This window comes from Lepidochelys kempii, chromosome 2 (genome assembly GCF_965140285.1).
Source record: "Lepidochelys kempii isolate rLepKem1 chromosome 2, rLepKem1.hap1, whole genome shotgun sequence".
Classification (NCBI taxonomy): domain Eukaryota; kingdom Metazoa; phylum Chordata; order Testudines; family Cheloniidae; genus Lepidochelys; species Lepidochelys kempii.
The window spans coordinates 270,388,535-270,408,941 of NC_136381.1; the positions used below are offsets into that span (position 1 = coordinate 270,388,535).

Consider the following 20,407-nt stretch of genomic DNA (forward strand, 5'->3'; position numbering starts at 1 on the left):
GTTGTGTGGTGTGGTGACCCCGCCTCATCATAAGACTTTATTCCCTTTGCTAAGGCCACATCTGTATTTTGAAATGCTGTTGGCAAGGGCTGGAACTGGTGTGACACTTAACGGGAGAAGCTCCTGCCCTCATGTGAATTTGGGCCCTCTGATTGGCTTCACCCTCCACTTGTCCACCTCCTGGTATACAGTAACCAATCAGAGCTGCAACAGGCAGAGCTCACTCCCATTTCCCTTCCCTTAGAAACCCAAAGCCGTTCTCACTGTAGGGGCTGGGGAATCAGAGACCCTAGCAGTTCAGGGAGGCTCCTGCTTTTCCCCTCTGGTGAGCATCAGCACAGGACGTTGCATCTGCTTCTTCTTCCTCCACCCCAGAGCAGCACCCAGCCGGGGAAACATCCATATTCCCTGCTGCAGAAGTGGACAGGGGCACCATTTCAGATTTTGGTGGGGAGGGGCAACTTTAAGCATAATTCCAGGGGCTATTTAGGCACCTGAAAACTAGATTTTTGGCAGATAGTGTTGCAATTAGCTGAAAGGAGCACTATCTAATTCCTATATAGAATAAAGAACATTAAAAAAATATTAAACCCACTCAGCTCTACTACTAATATATTCTAACATGTTCTGACATCTTGTGGCCAGTCACTTAAGGGACACTGGTTAGGTTTAAAATTGTAATGCATATTCTTACTTTGTTACTAACTCTGTGGAGGTGAGGCCTCATCTGGAGTACTGTGTCCAGTTTTGGGCCCCACACTACAAGAAGGATGTGGAAAAATTGGAGAGAGTCCCGTGAAGGGCAACAAAAATGATTAGGGGGCTGGGGCACATGGCTTATGAGGAGAGGCTGAGGGAACTGGGATTGTTTAGTCTGCAGAAGAGAAGAGTGAGGGGGATTTGATAGCTGCTTTCAACTACCTGAAAGGGGGTTCCAAAGAGGATGGATCTAGACTCTTCTCAGTGGTAGCAGATGAGAGGACATGGAGTAATGGTCTCAAGTTGCAGTGGGGGAGGGTTAGGTTGGATATTAGGAAAAACTTTTTCACTAGAAGGGTGGTGAAACACTGGAATGCGTTACCTAGGGAAGTGGTGGAATCTCCTTCCTTAGAAGTTTTTAAGGTCAAGCTTGACAAAGCCCTGGCTGGGATGATTTAATTGGGGATCAGTCCTGCTTTGAGCAGGGGGTTGGACTAGATGACCTCCTGAGGTCCCTTCCAACCCTGATATTCTATGATTCTATGATCTATGAGAGACAGACCACGTGAGGACTCCTGGGTTCTATCTCAGCTCGTAGTGGGGAATGGGGTTGTGATAAATGAAGTGTGTGTGTGTGTGTGTGGGTAGCTACCTTTGATGGACACCCAGCCAGCTACAGGTAAAGCAACCAGAGAACAGCTACCAAGAGGGATTTTACAGCTAACTGGCTGTCTGTATGTCCATCAAAGGGAGCTCCCCCCCCCCCTCCACACACACACACTTCATTTATCATGGGGGTCTAGTGGGTTACAGTGGGGGACAGACACAGCTGGGTTTTGTATAAGAACATCTGACTGGCCATATGGGGTCAGACCAATGGTCAATCTAGCCAAGTACCCTGTCTCCAACAGTAGCCAATATCAGGTACTTCAGAGGGAATGGACAAAATAGGCAATCTTCAAGTGATTCATCCCCTGGCACCCACTCCCAGCTTCTGACAAACAGAGATTAGGGATACCCAGAGCATGGGGTTGCATTCCTGCCCATCCTGGCTAATAGCCATTGATGGACCTACCCTCCATGAACTTATCTAGTTCTTCTTTTAACCCTGTTATAGTTTTGGCCTTCACAACATCCCCTGGCAAAGAGGACCACAGGCTGCATGTGAAGAAATACTTTCTTTAGTTTGTTTTAAATCAGCTGCCTATTAATTTCATTGGGTGACCCCTAGTTCTTGTGTTCTGTAAAGGAGTAAATAACACTTCCTTATTCAGTTTTTTCCACACCATCCATGATTGTATAGACCTCCATCATATCCTATTTAGTCATCTCGTTTTGAAGCGGAAAAGTCCTAGTTTTTTTAATCTCTCCTCAAATGGAAGTTGTTCCATAACCATAATAATTTCTGTTGCCCATCTCTTTTTGAAATCCAATATATATACATATATTTGATGGGGCGACCATGTCTGCATGCAGTATTCAGAATGTGGGTGTCCCAGGGTTTATATAGAGGCACTATGATATTTTCTGTCTTATTATCCTTCTTTTTCCTAATGATTCCCAAAACTCCGACAGTTTTTTTTTACTGCTACTGGTAATTGAGCAGATGTTTTCAGAGAACTACCCACAATGACTGCAAGGTCTCTTTCTTGACAGGTAACAGCTAATTTAGACCCCATTATTTTGTATGTAGAGTTGGGATTATATTTTGCTGTGTACATTACTTTGCATTTATCAATATTGAATTTCATCTTGTTGCCCATTTTGTTGCCCACTCACCCAATTTTGTGAGATCCCTTTGTAGCTCTTTGTAGTCAGATTTGGACTTAACTATCTTGAGTAATTCTGTATCATCTGCAAATTTTGCCACCTCACTATTTACTCCATTTTCCAGATCATTTATGAATATGTTGAATATGACTGGGCCCAGTACAGACCTCTGGGGGACACCACTACCTCTCTCCATTCTGAAAATTGACCATTTATTCCTCCCTTTGTTTCCTATCTTTTAACTGGAGGAATGCTTGGCAATACCTTCAGGATCATCTAATGATCCTTTATTAATTCAATGACAAACTTTTGTTATCGTAATCACCCTGCCACAGTTTATAAATAAACTCCCTGCCCCAGGAGCTGAAGCTGGGAGGAGCACAGAACTCATCACACATCACACTCAAGCTGTGTTGCAGTTAGGAGCTCCATCTGTGGCTAGGTCATGGGCTGTGAGCATACCTTCAGTAGGAAACTCAGGGTGGGAGAGCCCCCCAGTACCTTCCCAAATTGGCATCCCTGGAAGTAGGCTTCTCGGAGTAATCTCTGATGTGAATGTTCCACTGCTCAACACCCATCATCCCTCTCTGCCATGTACCTCAGCCCAAGCTGATGGTTGGAATGTGTGAGAAAGTGGGGTGGGTTAGGGTTCGTATGTGCAACATTGTGTTAAAATGAAGTAAATGTTTCCCAAGGAAATGTTTTTCTGTTAGCACGTGTAAAGATCCATGTATCAGAGGTGAGTGTGCCACAGAGAGGAGATTTGAGATAGAATCATAGAATCATAGAATATCAGGGCTGGAAGGGACCCCAGAAGGTCATCTAGTCCAACCCCCTGCTCGAAGCAGGACCAATTCCCAGTTAAATCATCCCAGCCAGGGCTTTGTCAAGCCTGACCTTAAAAACCTCTAAGGAAGGAGATTCTACCACCTCCCTAGGTAACTCATTCCAGTGTTTCACCACCCTCTTAGTGAAAAAGTTTTTCCTAATATCCAATCTAAACCTCCCCCACTGCAACTTGAGACCATTACTCCTCATTCTGTCATCTGCTACCATTGAGAACAGTCTAGAGCCATCCTCCTTGGAACCCCCTTTCAGGTAGTTGAAAGCAGCTATCAAATCCCCCCTCATTCTTCTCTTCTGCAGGCTAAACAATCCCAGTTCCCTCAGCCTCTCCTCATAAGTCATGTGTTCCAGTCCCCTAATCATTTTTGTTGCCCTTCGCTGGACTCTCTCCAATTTATCCACATCCTTCTTGTAGTGTGGGGCCCAAAACTGGACACAGTACTCCAGATGAGGCCTCACCAATGTCGAATAGAGGGGAACGATCACGTCCCTCGATCTGCTCGCTATGCCCCTACTTATACATCCCAAAATGCCATTGGCCTTCTTGGCAACAAGGGCACACTGCTGACTCATATCCAGCTTCTCGTCCACTGTCACCCCTAGGTCCTTTTCTGCAGAACTGCTGCCTAGCCATTCGGTCCCTAGTCTGTAGCTGTGCATTGGGTTCTTCCGTCCTAAGTGCAGGACCCTGCACTTATCCTTATTGAACCTCATCAGATTCCTTTTGGCCCAATCTTCCAATTGGTCTAGGTCCTTCTGTATCCTATCCCTCCCCTCCAGCGTATCTACCACTCCTCCCAGTTTAGTAGATACTAGAAAAGTGTACATGTACTTCCCCACAGGTTCTTGTGTGGGAGTTTGTTTTGTTTTTAGAACTAAATATTTGACATTGGGTGCAGTCAAGTCCATTAGGTAAAGGAGAAAAAAAGATGGGTTTATTTTTATTAGTATTATTATGTATGACACAAGGATATGTCATTACAGGTAGAGAATTTTAGAAGTATCTAGAGAGGGAGAAACGTTACCAGAGGGCTTGTCTACACACTAACTTGCACTGAAATAACTAAATCTGTTTTCATGTACCCCTTTTGTTATTTCAGAGCAAGTCTATGTGGACACTTATTTCCATTTAGTTTGACAGTATTTAAATAGGCACTTTTATTCTGAAATAGCAGAGCCCACACAGCGTTGGATTGAAATAAGAAAAGATTTTAATTAAACCCAATTTAATTACTTCTGAGCAAGACAGTGTGTGTCAGGACAGCACTTAATTGCATATGATAAAAATAAATCTCTTCTTTCAGTGCAGCCTTAATAGAAGTTGTTTGATTTAATTACACATCAGGTTCAGGATCATCTCACAGTCAACCTGTTTTATCGAGGAAGTTTCTTGTAAATCAAGAAACCTCTCCTGGGAAGAGCACCTGTACAATATAAGACAAATGAATCATTTACCAAGTTTTCTCAAGAAGAAGGCAGTAGCTAAAGCAGATAAGATTCCTACATTAGAAAAAAGAGCAGGAGTACTTGTGGCACCTTAGAGACTAACCAATTTATTGGAGCATAAGCTTTCATGGGCTAAAACCCACTTCATCAGATGCATGCAGTGGAAAATATAGTAGGAAGATATAGATATACACAGAGAACATGAAACAATGGGTGTTACCATACAGACTGTAACGAAGGTGAGCTATTACCAGCAGGAGAGAAAAAAAAAAGTGATAATCAAGATGGGCCATTTCCCATGAAACCCATTGTTTCATGTTCTCTGTGTGTATATATATATATCTTCCTACTGTACTTTCCACTGCATGCATCCGATGAAGTGGGTTTTAGCTCACAAAAGCTCATGCTCACATAAATTTGTTAGTCTCTAAGGTGCCACAAGTACTCCTGTTCTTTTTGTGGATACAGACTAACACGGCTGCTACTCTGAAAAGTACATTAGAAAGGTTAACACGAAAGTAAAACTAAACATAACAAAATAAATGAGTCATCTCAAGATAACAAACTTTATAATCTGCTATGTGCCCTTAGCAGAGACAATCTCTCCAACACCCTCTAAAAACTCCCTCAGTTATCATTCAAACTTACTGCTAGTTTAGCTTCTTTAGATTTGATCAGTAACCTTGTGCTTATTGAATGTTTGCCTTTCTCCAAATATAAATGCTGGATAAGAGATTTCCCACCCTTAGGCACATGGTACATGCGCATAATTGAGGTTGCAATTATGGCCAGGAGAAAGGTTCAGGAAAAAAAATCTGTTTGAATTGACTTGATGAAATATATAGTACTTGAAAGAGAAGGAAAAACAGTCAAAGAATTTGACATGTAAAGTACTAAATAAGGCTGTCATCTTAACAAAATCCCTTCTTCTCTTTCCCTTTGCAGAGAGTTTTAGAATGAACACCGCCTCTGCTCCAATTTGGAAGTCTTTTAGATGGTATCAAAGATGGTAATTGTTCTTTGGGGGAACAGAGAAGAATTTGGAGATGTGCTGGAGCCGTTGTTATTGTTGCTGGCGTTAAGTCCAATGTGGTTTCATCCTGGGAGGGGTGGTGATGTCATCTGAGCCCCTACCTCTGGCCCAATCTGGTTAGGACATCTCTCAGGCTTAGGATAAAGAAGTTCCAGGGTTCCAAAGGACAATGGGCATGGCAGCCATGATGGCGAAGTTCACTCCAGTAGCCAATCTTTCTCCCCAAAGTTTCGTTAGTTAAGGATCCACAAAGGGAGCGGTGTGTGGACTAGCCCATCCCCTCATTACTAATTTTTTAACTAGTAGGCCTAGTTTCCAGCACTCCAGTTTTGGTTCATTGATTTCTGGCCCCTCACTCTTCTTGTTTACCTGGCATGATCTTAGCACAATCTTTTGTTTGGACTACTTCAGTTTGTCTCTCTTTCCTTCTTTTTCCCATCAACATTTGTGAATTTACACTCACTTCTTACAGTTGAACTCACAATAAGGGTAAATTTGTAGGCACAGTGATCACAAGAGACACCTATTGAGTCCCGTTAGTGTTGTTGTAGTAAAGGAAATTGTAGTAATACTGTTGTACAAATTAATGGTACACTCTACCATTGAAATCTAGATTGTTGTATGCAGTGTAGTTGTGGCCCAAGTCACTCCCAGGATATGAGAGATACCTTGTCTCTTGAAATTTGGAGTTAGTTATGGTGACTTTATCTCACAAAGGATATAGTAGAGATAGGAAAGGAGCCTAAAAAGGCAACAAAAAAGTTTAAGGTCACGGAGATTACTTCCTATGAGGAGATAATAAAAAGATTAAGATTACATAGTTTAAAAAGCAGATGAATAATAGATGACATATTAGATCTGTATAAAAAAATCAACAGTTTAGAAAAGGTAAATTAGACTCTTCAGTTTACATTTGTCATATGGTAGAACAATGAAATACAAAATAATACATTCAAATGCTTTATAAAACACACAATTAATCTATGGATCTCACTATCCCAAAATATTATTGAGGCCAACTGGTTAGTGAGATGAAACCAAGGAAGTGATATCAAGGGTAGGAAAGGCATACACAGTATTTACCAAACTCAACAATGTATGGAAATCAAAGACATACAACACCAGACCAAACTGAGAATATTTAGTACAAACGTAATCAAACTGCTAATATATGGCTGTGAGAGCAGGAGATCTACTAATATGTCAGAAGAAAACTAGGTGCCTTCTAAAATAAGCACCTACAAAAGATTCTGGGCATTGGCTGGAAAGAGGCCATTACTAATGAAGAGATCTGAGAAATCACCAACCAGCAGCTGGTTTCCGCAAGAATTAGAAAGAAGCACTGGATATATCTGGTGCATATACTCCAGATGCCAAACCACAAACTCCCACATGAAGCTGTCAAGTGGAAACCAACTGGTGTGAGAAAACAAGGCCGCCAAGAAAAGAAGAACCCTTAGCAGGGAGGGCAGAACAGTTGATTTCAAATCCCTAGAACTGATGGAAGCAGCAGGCAATGACAGAAAGGACGGGAAGAGACTAGTTTCAGCCCTGAGCAGCAGCACTGGCATGAGAATTATGTAATAATAACTTAATAAAAGCAACAGCCTCTGGCTTTGTCACAAATGTACAATGGGGGATTCTTAATATTTTTCCATGGCCAAAAACCAGTATGGTCTTTCCTTTCCTTGCCAGGATCTTCCAACTCTCTTGTTCCAAGGGTAACATCCACACCTCTTGGAGAGAAACCCTCAACCAATGAATCATAGAATCATAGCATATTAGGGTTGGAAGAGACCTCAGGAGGTCACCTACTACAATCCCCTGTTCAAAGCAGGACCAATCCCCAACTAAATCATCCCAGCCAGGGCTTTGTCAAGCTGGGCTTTAAAAACCTCTAAGGATGGAGATTCCACCACCTCCCTCGGTAATCCATGTAACAATGCTGGTTCTGGTGGGACCCAACGGAGAGTGCCAATTCAGGACAAATTGCTTAAAGCAGGGCAGTTACGGCCCAAGGCTGGGGGTTTTCCACCTCTAAGGCAAACCAAACCAGCCAGACAGAGAGGACTTTGGTTTTACCCCCCTGGCTAACCACAAGTCACACAGGCAAGTCCCTTAGACACCCCAGTTGCCCAGTATCTCCACCAGTGCCCCTCGTTATGGGGACAAATGGTTATGAAAACCAATAACCTTTTTTCTTTTACTGGGGTTTCTCAGTCCCAAAGGACCAAGCCCCAGACCCAGGTCAATATACAAATCAGATCTTACCCACAAATCACGCTGTTGCCAATCCTTTAGAATCTAACATCTAAAGGTTTATTCTTAAAAGGAAAAAGATAGAGATGAGAGCTAGCAGTGGTGAAATGGAATCAATGACATACAGTGATGGCAAAGTTCTTGGTTCAGGCTTGTAGCAGAGATAGAATAAACTGCAGGTTTAAATCAAGTCTCTGGAGAACATCCCCAGCTGGGATGGGTCATTCAGTCCTTTGTGTAGAGCTTCCGTTTGTAGCAAAGTCCCTCCAGAGGTAAGAAGGAGGATTGAAGACCAGATGGAGGAGCCGCAGCAGCTGTTTATAGTCTCTTGCCATGTGGTCTCTGCTTTCTTTGTCCCAAAGACAAGCTGTCCATCCCATGGTTTGGAAACACCTCAGAGTTCTGTCCCTAGGCAGGTCCCTGCCTGCCTGGCTGAGTCCCAAGACGTGTCTGCCTTCTCTCAGTGGGTCAGTTGTGTAGCTGATGGTCCTTAATGGGTCATCCAGCAGGCTGGGCAGAGCTGACACCAACTTGTCTGGGGTGTCACCCAGAAGCACAGCACACGTTTGAACTACAGACAGTAGAGAGCCAATATTCATAACTTTAACTACAAAAATGATACATGCAAACAGATCACATAATCAGAACCAGCCAACCATCACCTTGTCTGAGACACCTCATTTGACCCCCTTTATACAAGATTTGGTGCCACTACAGGACTTTGGTCGCAACAATGATCTATACGGTCCCAGTTCATGTCAATAACATCACAACCCATTCCTGTGCTTCACCACCGTCCTAATGAAATACTTTTTCCTAATATCCAACTTAGATCTCCCCCAGTGCAACTTGAGACCATTACTCCTCGTTCTGTCATCTGCTACCACTGAGAACAGTCTAGATCCATCCTCTTTGGAACCCCCTTTCAGATAGTTGAAAGCAGCTATCAAATCCCCCCTCATTCTTCTCTTCCGCAGACTAAACAATCCCAGCTCCCTCAGCCTCTCCTCATAACTCATGTGTTCCAGTCCACTAATCATTTTTGTTGCCCTCTGCTGGACGTTTTCCAATTTTTCCACATCCTTCTTGGGGTGTGGGGCCCAAAACTGGATACAGTACTCCAGATGAGGCCTCACCAGGGTTGAATAGAGGGGAACGATCACGTCCCTCGATCTGCTGGCAATACCCCTACTTATACATCCCAAAATGCCGTTAGCCTTCTTGGCAACAAGGGCACACTGCTGACTCATATCCAGCTTCTCGTCCACTGTAACCCCTGGGTCCTTTTCTGCAGAACTGCTGCTGAGCCATTCGGTCCCTAGTCTGTAGCGATGCATGGGATTCTTCCGTCCTAAGTGCAGGACTCTGCACTTATCCTTATTGAACCTCACCAGATTTCTTTTGGCCCAATCCTCTAATTTGTCTCGGTCCCTCTGTGTCCTATTCCTACCCTCCAGCATATCTACCACTCCTCCCAGTTTAGTGTCATCTGCAAACTTGTTGAGGGTGCAATCCACACCATCCTCCAGATCATTTATGAAGATATTGAACAAAACCGGCCCCAGGACCGACCTTTGGGGTACTCTGCTTGATACTGGCTGCCAACATGACATGGAGCCATTGATCACTACACATTGAGCCCTACGATCTAGCCAGCTTTCTATCCACCTTATAGGCCATTCCTCCAGCCCATACTTCTTTAACTTGCTGACAAGAATACTGTGGGAGACCGTATCAAAAGCTTTGCTAAAGTCAAGGAACAACATGTCCACCGCTTTCCCCTCATCCACAGAGCCAGTTATCTCGTCATAGAAGGCAATTAGATTAGTCAGGCATGACTTGCCCTTGGTGAATCCATGCTGACTGTTCCTGATCACTTTCCTCTCCTCTAAGTGCTTCAGAATTGATTCCCTGAGGACCTGCTCCATGATTTTTCCAGGGACTGAGGTGAGGCTGACTGGCCTGTAGTTCCCAGGATCCTCCTCCTTCCCTTTTTTAAAGATGGGCACTAGTTGGTAAAAGCAGGGGTTTTACCCCTGCTGCTGTTATGGTCTGTCATGGCTGGTTGCCCCATGTTTCACTCTGCCTCTTTGCAACTGGGAAGATGTAGAGGGGGCTTATTTTGGGGGGAGGGACACCATCCCCCATCCCATTAACTCTTCCACCAACTGTAAGTTCCTGTGGGTGTGGGTCACCCTTATGAAGATGTAGCTCTTCTTCCACCCTGTGTGGTCTGCGCATCCACACTCATGGCTCATCCACCTTCACCGTCATGGGGGCACTTGGCCTTTGTCCACTGGCTCTGTTGTTGCCCTTCACTCATTAACTTGAGCAGGTTTTGCTGACCAGGTCAATCAGGCTAGAGGCTCATGTGGGCAGGGAGTACCACTTCATGAAGTAGAGCAGCTCACAGCTGCCCTACACACACTCAAGCTTGGGCTTACTTGTAGCCTGATCTATAGATTATGTATTAATTATATTGATTACTTAAGAATCCACAGTTATCACTGTGATGTTGCATTCCATATGCTTTATGAAAATATACTTATGAATATGACATATCTGGAATATGCTTTATGCTAAATACCCCTTATAAGGTATCGTTAGAAATCTTATAATCTACTGAATGTGTTCATCCTATTTGTATGCACGTATTATTTCTATGTCTGAAGTTAGAAATATGAGGTATGAACTTGTATCACTTATATAATTATGCAAAGCAAGAGTCATTAAGGATACTTCAGAAACTTGATGACTCTTAAGCAAGAAACCAAAAGCTGTAAATGGCTTTGTTTACCTGCAAGCCTTCCTGTGTAGGTGTGGGCCAGCCCAGGGAAAATGGAGACTGGAGTCTTACAAAAAGAAAAGGAGTGCTTGTGGCACCTTAGAGACTAACCAATTTATTTGAGCATGAGCTTTTGTGAGCTACAGCTCACTTCATCACGAAAGCTCATGCTCAAATAAATTGGTTAGTCTCTAAGGTGCCACAAGTCCTCCTTTTCTTTTGGCGAATACAGACTAACACGGCTGTTACTCTGGAGTCTTACAGAGACATGTGACCATGTCACCTGATACTGGAATCCATCTTAAACCTTGTACTTTTCCATCAGAGGCTGGGGAGGGGGTCAAACTGGGACAAAGGACTCCCGCCTTTGGCCAAATCTATATAAAGGGGTGGAGAAGGACAAAAGACACCCCAAGGGCAGAACAGGGGGTCTGAACCCCTAAGAACAAGCAATGGACTCAAAGGATTGTGTACAATGCTATTGTGTATAATCATGTTGAGTGAGCTCTTTTCTGAAAGCCTGTGATGTTCTCTACTTACTGATCACTGTGCGAGATGGATCCAGGCTGTGCTTAGGGATTTATGTATCGTGTATGTAGAGTCTGGAGCTGGATCCTAAAGCTTCATCTCCCGCTCCCAGTAGGGTGGTGGCCAGCCAGGAAGGGAGGAGCTGCCTCCCCAGCCAGACAAAACTAACCCCCAGCACCTCGCATTGTACAACCCAGGAGAGACAAATGATGGGTCTCTAGTGTGCAAACAATGTGGAGTGTGTCCCAAAGTGAACTGAGAACTGGGGGGCTGGCTTCAGGCCTTTGGGGTGAGGAACCAGAGTGGAAAAGTCCCCAGGTCTGGTAGTGAAGAACTCGGGGTAGGCGGATTTGGGGATGCTTGGGACTGGAAGGGCTGGTGGGGTCACCCTGCAGGGATAACGAGGCTGCTGGAAGCCAGGGTGAGACCTTTCTGCCTGTGGGCTAGATGCTGGTGCCAGGGCTCCGAGCCAGAGCCACACAGGATTAAGGGACCCACGGTCACAGGGCAGGTGGTGACAGACCCCCTGACTGCTCTGGGGTGATCCCCAGAATGTCACACCACGATATCAGAATGCTTCACATCCAGGCTCGCGCTGTGTCTTGTCACTATTCCCTGTATAACATCAATACAGATTAACCCTCTCTTTGCCACCCTCTCAGCTGCAGCCCGTGGCCAGATTCATCCCCACACTGGCACTGTGGCTGGTGCAGGGGGGTGGCTCGTATGCTCAGGGGTGCCTTAACTTGTGCCCTGCCTCAGTGCTTCCTCTGGGCCATTGCAGAGATGTAAGAATGCCCCTGCCATGTCTCCTCCAGCCCCTGGCGCACCCCAGAACACCCCGTTACTCCTCTGTGCTGGGGTCTTGGAGAGGGGGCCTAGGGGCTCTCTGAGGTGGGGGTATTATCCAAGGGGCTGTATCAATATCTTCTACTGTATCAAAATCTCCAGCTTCCCTGCTTTAACTTCATTCCCCTCCTGTCTATCACAAATGCTGCTGCTAAAGTCACTCCCTCTCCAAGCGCATTCTGTCCTCCTCACTTCCCCTCACTGACTTCTGGCCTGTTACCACGTTCAATCCATATTCTGTGGGCTTGAGCCCCATTGCCCTGCACCTTGTCACCTACGCCAGCGCAAAATGGATGTAAAACGTTGCCCAGCAGGAACGAAAGTGCTTCACACCCCAAAGTACACTGGTGTAATTCACTTCACAAGGGGCCGGGTGACAGGAAATCAGAGTCACTGAGCAGAGTCCAGCCTGTTACCTGCGTCATCTCCCTGTATCCTGCTTCCTTGGTTTCATCTCTCGCTCGCTCTCTGTGGCTCAGTCTTACTGCGTTCTCTTTTTATTATATAAGTCCCCAGGACGTGCAGGTGTCTGTTACCGAATCACCAACTGACCCTATGGCTGTAACCTTCCTCCTTCCGTGCCCTTCCTTTCAAGTCCTTCCTTCAAATGGAGCCAAGTTTCAAACTCACACACAACACGGTACCTTGGGGCTGCTAATTCAGCTTGGAGACCCAACGTGTATTCATCCTTCAGGGGCTGCTGGTCCCTGCGGCCTGTACGCCGTCCACCGGAGCTGTGCGGCTTTCACAGAAAAGTCAAACTTTCACATGGTTTCGGATTAAACTGTTTCCGTTTCACTTTCTATTTGGGGTCACACCCAGGAGCTGTAGGAGGAGTTACTTGGTCAGTGAATTCCATTGACGGGAAAACACCTTGGAGCTGGTTTACCAGGGTTGTTTTCTCAGATTAGTTCTCAGCAAACGAGAACCCAGGAGACAACCTGGCAAGCGCAGCTCTGTTCATGGTTACTCAGGGGGCGACTTGCATGGGGGGGCAGAGGAGGCTGAATGCTCCGAGGTCAGACCCAGGAAGGTGGAAGCTGTGTGAGCTGTGTGTCCTGAAGACAGGCTGCTCACAGGAAGGCGACTTCCACAGAGTCCTGCCTGGCTTCATGGGGAGCAGTTCCAGAGCATCACCCAGGGACTCCGTGACAGATGGACCTTGGGTCTGACCCAGCAGGGCCGTTCCTATGAATAACATTTCAGTTGTTGCCCTTTTTCTTTCTCTTCCACTATGAGCTTATATTAGTTTGGTTAATGTCCAGGTACTGAACAGACGATTCCAGTGAATTCGGAAATTGAAAGTACTTGCATTGCCCTTGTACTTTTCCTTACAAATACACAAGTAGGATTTCCACAGGACACTTGTCCTTCTAAGGGCACCTGGCACTTACACCTCAGTCCTGCGGACACAGCAGAGAATACAACGGACTCAGTTCAAGATCATTTCAACTGGCACGGACCAGGGATGAGGCTGCATTTGGAGCCCAGGAAGTGATGGTAGGCGTATAGTGGGTTCTTGATTAAAGTTACTGTAATTCACAAAGAAACAGCCCTTCACCATTTGATGTTTCTCCCCTCGAGCTCCCATTCCGTCTCCAGCATGTGTAATCCCTGCTCACTTGGGGGAAATCATCACTGGGACCCAGACTAGGTCAATCTATCATTGAAGCAGGTGTTACTTAAGGAGCACATAAGCCTTGTATGAGTCCTTTGTGAAGGTGGGAATTTTACCCTGCGTTGAATTAGATACAACTTATCTTTATTTAAGGGAGAAAATATTCAGCATGAAATCTAAAGAGTCTATTAAGTCTCAGACTTGAACATAGCTGGTCTGCAAGCAGAACCTTTCCTGGGTGCTTCTGGCACATACAGAATGTAACCATTGATCCAGTAAAGACATTAGCATCCAGGCCCAAAGGATGCAACGGGATATAGATAATACAGTGCCCCGGGTTCTGGTTACTGACATTAGAATAGACCATAGCTGTAAAAGTAATGTATAGAGTACCAGAAAACCCTGCCCACACAACCTGGCTGGGTGTGACATCATAACAGCTCAGACATTGCACCTTAACTCTGCACTATGAAAACAAACACCCACATGGACTGTGTTATGTCCACTTCTGGATCCACCAGTGTGTTTCTGTCTAACGCAATCCCCTGGGGGCAGGGCCTGTGCAGTTATCTCTGTTTTCTGTAGCAGCCGGCTCTTAACAAATAGCACTAATTACAGCTTAGCACAAACAATGAACAGCTCCCAAGTGCATTCATCCACCTCTTCATACCCTACGGGTGCCTTTGAGGTCAATTCCTCAAGTGTCACAGAGCCACAGAAGTAAGGGGACAACGGAGAGGAAGAGACCTGTCAGGCCCCATCTAGTCCACATCCCAAGGGGCCACTCAGGATCGAGCGCAGTTTGTATGTCTCACCCATCCCCGTGGTAGCTGAGCACCTGCCCTGAACAGTAAATGCAAACACTGCTTTTCCCCAGCCCAGCCAGTAGCAACAAACAGAAACTTCTTGTTTTACAAATATAGAAAACATGAGGGTGCGGCTGCGATTGAGGGGCCTCGTCTTGGCCCTCAGAAGCTGGGGCTGGAGCTCCTGGGAGATGAGCTCTCGCCCCACAGCCTGCCGGAGGCCTGCTGGGGAAGGAGACTGTCAAGGTTCCTTCCCCACTTTGAACTCTAGGGTACAGATGTGGGGACCTGCATGAAAGACCCACTAAGCTTATTCTTACCAGCTTAGGTTAAAAACTTTCCCAAGGTACAAACTTTGCCTTGTCCTTGAACCGTATGCTGTCACCACCAAGCGTTTTAAACAAAGAACGGGGAAAGAGACCACTTGGAGACGCCTTCCCGCAAAATATCACCCCAAGCTCTACACCCCCTTTCCTGGGGAAGGCTTGATAAGAATCCTCACCAATTTGTACAGGTGAACACAGACCCAAAGCCTTGGATCTTAAGAACAATAAAAAATTAATTAGGTTCTTAAAAGAAGAATTTTAATTAAAGAAAAAGTAAAAGAATCCCCTCTGTAAAATCAGGATGGTAAATACCTTACAGGGTAATCAGATTTAAAACATAGAGAATCTCTCTAGGCAAAACCTTAAGTTACAAAAAGACACAAAAACAGGAATATACATTCCCTCCAGCACAGCTTATTTTAGCAGCCATTAAACAAAAGGAAATCTAACGCATTTTTAGCTAGCTTACTTACTAACTTAAGGATTTATGAGGCTGAATTCCTGATCTATTCCCGGCAAAAGCATCAGACAGACAGACGAACACTTTGTTCCCCCCCTCCATATTTGAAAGTATCTTGTCTCCTCATTCGTCATTTTGGTCAGGTACCAGAGAGGTTATCTTAGCTTCTTAACCCTTTTCAGGTGAAAGGGTTTTGCCTCTGACCAGGAAGGATTTTATAGCACTGTATACAGAAAGGTGGTCACCCTTCCCTTTATATTTATGACAAGCCCCCCAAATTACAGATAGGGTGAAACACTGGCTGTGATTTCTTCCTGGAGCTCTAGAAGAAAACAAAGTTAATAAGACACATGCACCTCTAAATAGACTACCAACTTTATAAAGACTAACAATATTTTCCACATCTCAAGGACGATTGTAACCAGTTGATTTTGGGAAACTTTCACGGGAGAGTGCATCAGCCCCTTTGTTAGAAGCTCCTGAGATGTGTTGTATGTCGAAATCAAAATCTTGGAGAGCTAAACTCCACCGAATAAGTTTTTTGTTATTTTCCCGTGGCGGTATGAAGCCACTGTAGCGCAGCATGGTGGGTTTGCAGGTGGAAACGCCGTCCCCAAACGTATGGGCGTAGCTTTTCCAGAGTGTAGACAATGGCGTAACATTCCTTTTCACTGATTGACCAGTGGCTTCCCCTCTCAGACAGCTTCTTGCTGAGAAACACGACAGGATGGAACTTTTGATTCGGTCCTTCCTGCATTAAGACTGCTCCCTCACCATGCTCAGAAGCATCTGTGATTACTAGGAACGGTTTGTCAAAGTCTGGGGCCCTTAGCACAGGGTCAGACACGAGTGTCGCTTTAAGCTGGTTAAAGGCTTTCTGACACTCTTCAATCCACTGAACAGCATTTGGCTGTTTCTTTTTGGTTAGGTCTGTCAGTGGGGCGGCGATTTGGCTGTATTCTGGTACAAATCACCTGTAATATCCGGCCAAACCTAAGAAGGATTGGACCTGGTTTTTTTTACTTTGGGACAGGCCACTTTTGGATAGCATCCACTTTGGCCTGTAGGGGATTCATAGTTCCTTGACCCACCTGGTGTCCAAGGTAAGTTACTTTGTTTAGGCCTATTTGACACTTCTTAGCCTTAACAGTTAGTTCTGCCTCCCTTATGAGCTTGAAGACTTTTTGTAGATGTTTTAGGTGTTCTGCCCAGGAATCTGAAAATATGGCCACATCGTCAAGGTAGGCGACTGCATATTCTCCTAATCCCGCTAGAGACCATCTACGAGTCTTTGGAAGGTGGCGGGTGCATTCCGCAGCCCGAAAGGGAATACATTAAATTAATACAGCCCGAGATGTGTGGTGAAGGCTGACCTTTCCTTGGCAGATTCATCTAGCGGTACCTGCCAGTACCCCTTGGTTAAGTCCAAGGTAGAGATGAACTGGGCCCATCCCATTTTCTCCAATAGTTCATCTGTGCTTGGCATTGGATAGTTGTCTGGGCGAGTTACCGCATTTAGCTTATGGTAGTCCACGCAAAAACGTATCTCCCCATCTGGTTTGGGAACTAGAACCACGGGAGATGCCCATGCACTGCGGGAGGGGCGGATTACACCCATCTGTAGCATATCCTGGATCTCCCGTTCTATAGCAGTTTTAGCTTGAGGAGACACCCGGTAAGGTTGGACTTTAATTGGGTGAGCATTACCTGTGTCAATGGAGTGGTATGCCTGTTCAGTCAGTCTTGGGGTGGCTGAGAACGTCGGCGCGTAGCTAGGGCACAGCTCCTGGATCTGCTGTCGCTGCATACGCCCAAGGGTCATGGAGAGGTTCACCTCCTCCACACCACCAGCACTTTTCCCTTCGTAGTAGACACCTTCAGGCCACTCAGCGTCGTCTCCTCCCTGGGCTGTAAACTGACAAACCTTTAATTCCCTGGAATAAAAGGGCTGTAGAGAATTAATATGGTAAACCTTCGGCTTTTGGTTGGAAGTGGGGAATGCTATGAGATAATTAACAGCTCCCAAGCGCTCCTGGACCGTGAATGGCCCTTCCCACGACGCTTCCATTTTATGGGCCTGGAGCACCTTTAAGACCATGACCTGGTCCCCTACTTTGAAGGAACGCTCTCTGGCATGTTTATCGTACCAGGCTTTTTGCTCTTTTTGAGCATCTTTTAGGTTTTCTTTAGCAAGGGCTAAAGAGGTTCGGAGGGTGGTTTGTAGGTTGGTTACAAAGTCCAGAATGTTAGTTCCTGGAGAAGTGTAAACCCCTCCCATTGCTGCTTCACCAACTGTAGTGGCCCCTTAACCTCACGGCCATATACAAGTTCAAATGGGGAAAACCCTAAACTGGGGTGTGGTACAGGTCTGTAGGCAAAGAGCAACTGCTGCAACACTAGGTCCCAGTCACTGGAGTGCTCATTTACGAATTTACGTATCATGGCCCCCAAAGTTTTATTAAACTTCTCCACCAGGCCATTTGTTTGATGGTGGTAAGGGGTGGCAACCAAGTGATTTACCCCTGAGCTTCCTAAAGGCTTTTCATAGTTCCTGCCAGGAAACTAGTTCCTGCATCTGTAAGGATGTTGGAGGGTCAACCTACCCTGGCAAAAATGTCTGCTAGTGCCTGGCACACACTTTTAGCCCTGGTGTTGCTTAGAGCTACTGATTCCGGCCATCGGGTGGCAAAATCCATGAAAGTCAGTATGTACTGCTTTCCTCTGGGTGTCTTTTTCGGAAAAGGACCCAGAATATCCACAGCTACTCGCTGAAATGGAACCTCAATGATGGGGAGTGGCTGGAGAGGGTCTTTGACCTGACCCAAACCCTTGGATCTTACGAACAATAAAAAAAAATTAGGTTCTTAAAAAAAAATTAATTATAAAAAAGGTAAAAGAATCACCTCTGTAAAATTAGGATGGTAAATACCTTACAGGGTAATCAGATTTAAACATAAAAAATCCCTCTAGGCAAAACCTTAAGTTGGCCAGTGCAGTGTTTGGAGAATCCACTCCGTGGCTACGCTTTCGAGTACGGCGTATCGCAGCCAGGCCACGCTAGTCACTCCTGGTTCTGGTTTTGACTAGCGAGGGCAGGTAGCTACAAAGGGCGAAGCTGCAGGCTGTGGTGGTGAGTGCAGGGTTACATCAGTGGCCTGTGGAAACGTGTTTTAAGACTATCTACAGCATCTGCGTGATTCAATCTAGAAGCTCCCAATCCGTTAGCATACAAGAGCCACCCAGCCCCAGTTCAGGGCCTGGCCGTCCCAGCAGTCAGCTGACAGGTTGGCCCAGGGCCAGGGGTTTCGATGTTGAAATGCGCTCAGAGCAATCCTGATTTCCTTGATCTGGTCCTGCTCTGATAAATGACTTACTGTGTCGGCCGCTGCGATTAACAAAATCCCTTTACAAACCCCAGCTAATACCAGTTGCAGCAATCGGCCTGTCAGCCCCAGCATCCTCCCATTCTACACAAGCCACTTCCTGCCCCTATCGAACTCGACGGCCCAGAATCAGGCTGGCCCAGCAGGAAGTCTCACTTCATCTGCACCGTCAATGGTGCGGCACCATTTCTGGCGGCCTGCAACCGTCTAGCCAAACGCCAGGGACTGCTCCCTTCTCTGCGTGTTGTGATTTCTCTCCACAAGCCCTTCTGGGCGCAGACCTAGCCTTGCCCTGCCCAGTGCTGGATCCGCTTATGGCACTGTGGAAATCACGGGGGAGAGTATATTGGCGTGTGCAGGGCTGGCGGATTCTTCCTAGGAGATGCCCCCCGGAGCCCCAGGCAGCCAGAGCAGGGAGTTCGACTGGTAGGTGGAAGACAGACCCTGTTAGCGTTTGTGGCTGGGGTAACGTCTCTCCTACGGCTTCCAACTCCCAGGAACTGGTCAGCCAGGTAAAGATGGCTGGGCCCTTGGCCTGGCATTGCACTCCGGGGGCTGGAGGCCTGAAATGCAGCTGCATTGGGGATGTCCCTTGAAATGAAACGCTCCAGGAAGGCCCCCCGGTGACGCTTTGAGGAAGCTCTCGCCAGCTCTCTCCCCCAACACGCTGCAGCAGGAATCGAAGTGGTTTGCAGAGTGGAAGGGCTGGAGAGCTGCTGAGCCACGATCCTGCCATCCCTGCACGCTGGGGGACCCTGGGCCTGCCCCCACGAGCGCGGCGGGGTAGGGAGGCGATGGCAGTGAATTGCAGCCGCCGGTGGAGGATGCTGGGCCCGGGCAGGTCCTGGAACCGTTGCACCTGAAGAAGGCTGTGCGGCTCGAAAGCTGGTCTCTCGCCACTAAAAGCTGTTCCCTCCCCACCCCCGTCTCTGATGCACTGAGACCAGCACTGCACACACCTGAGTACAACAGCCCAGGGCTGCGCTGCCTGGCGGGAGGCCTCTGAGAGGAACGTGCCAAACGTCAGGAATTTGGGGGGTGGTTTTTTTATTTGTGTTACGGTAGCAGGTACAGACCCCAGCTGAAGGCAGGGCCCCCTGGGGCTAGGTGCTGCATAACTACACAGTCAGTGACAGCCCCTGCTCCAAAGGGCTTAGGGTCTAAATAGACAAAGGATGGAGGGGAAACTGAGGCACAGAGTGGGGGGAGGAGGGGTGACTCAGTAGGCCAGTGGCAGAACCCCGACTAGACCTGGGGTCTCCTGATTCCCCCTCCACTGCCTTCCCTACTGGTTCACGCTGCAGAATGCTGGGTGGCTTGAGGCTCGGGGCCAGAACCCTGGCTAAAGATGCAGGGTCATTCGCACGGATTCGTGCCGGCGGGTGACTCGTGTTAGCTCCAACCAGCCTATGCAGGGAGAGGGACCATGCTGCAGGGCAGCCCTATCCACAGCCAGGCTCAGGCCAGGGCCCCTGCTGGGCGACTCTGCTGAGCTCCTGGCCGAGCCAAGCTCCAGGGAGGAGGGAGTTTGGACATTCGATCCAGGTTGCCGCGGGGGGGGGGGGGGTAGGATACGAACTCAGCCCCTTTGCAAGGCCG

General features: G+C 46.7%; 1 protein-coding gene across 4 annotated transcripts in view; it reads right to left on the minus strand.

Moving 5' to 3' along the window:
* LOC140905753 (uncharacterized) overlaps nucleotides 1–13,129 on the minus strand; it is a 172,666-nt gene extending 159,537 nt beyond the window's left edge. For 3 of the 4 annotated variants that reach the window (XM_078851233.1, XM_078851232.1, XM_078851231.1), the window contains exon 1: nucleotides 12,632–13,129. The gene's annotated coding sequence lies outside the window, so the exon portion shown is untranslated. The remainder of the gene's footprint in view (nucleotides 1–12,631) is intronic. The other variant, XM_078851235.1, reaches the window with a different exon arrangement.
* Nucleotides 13,130–20,407: the final 7,278 nt, after the last annotated feature.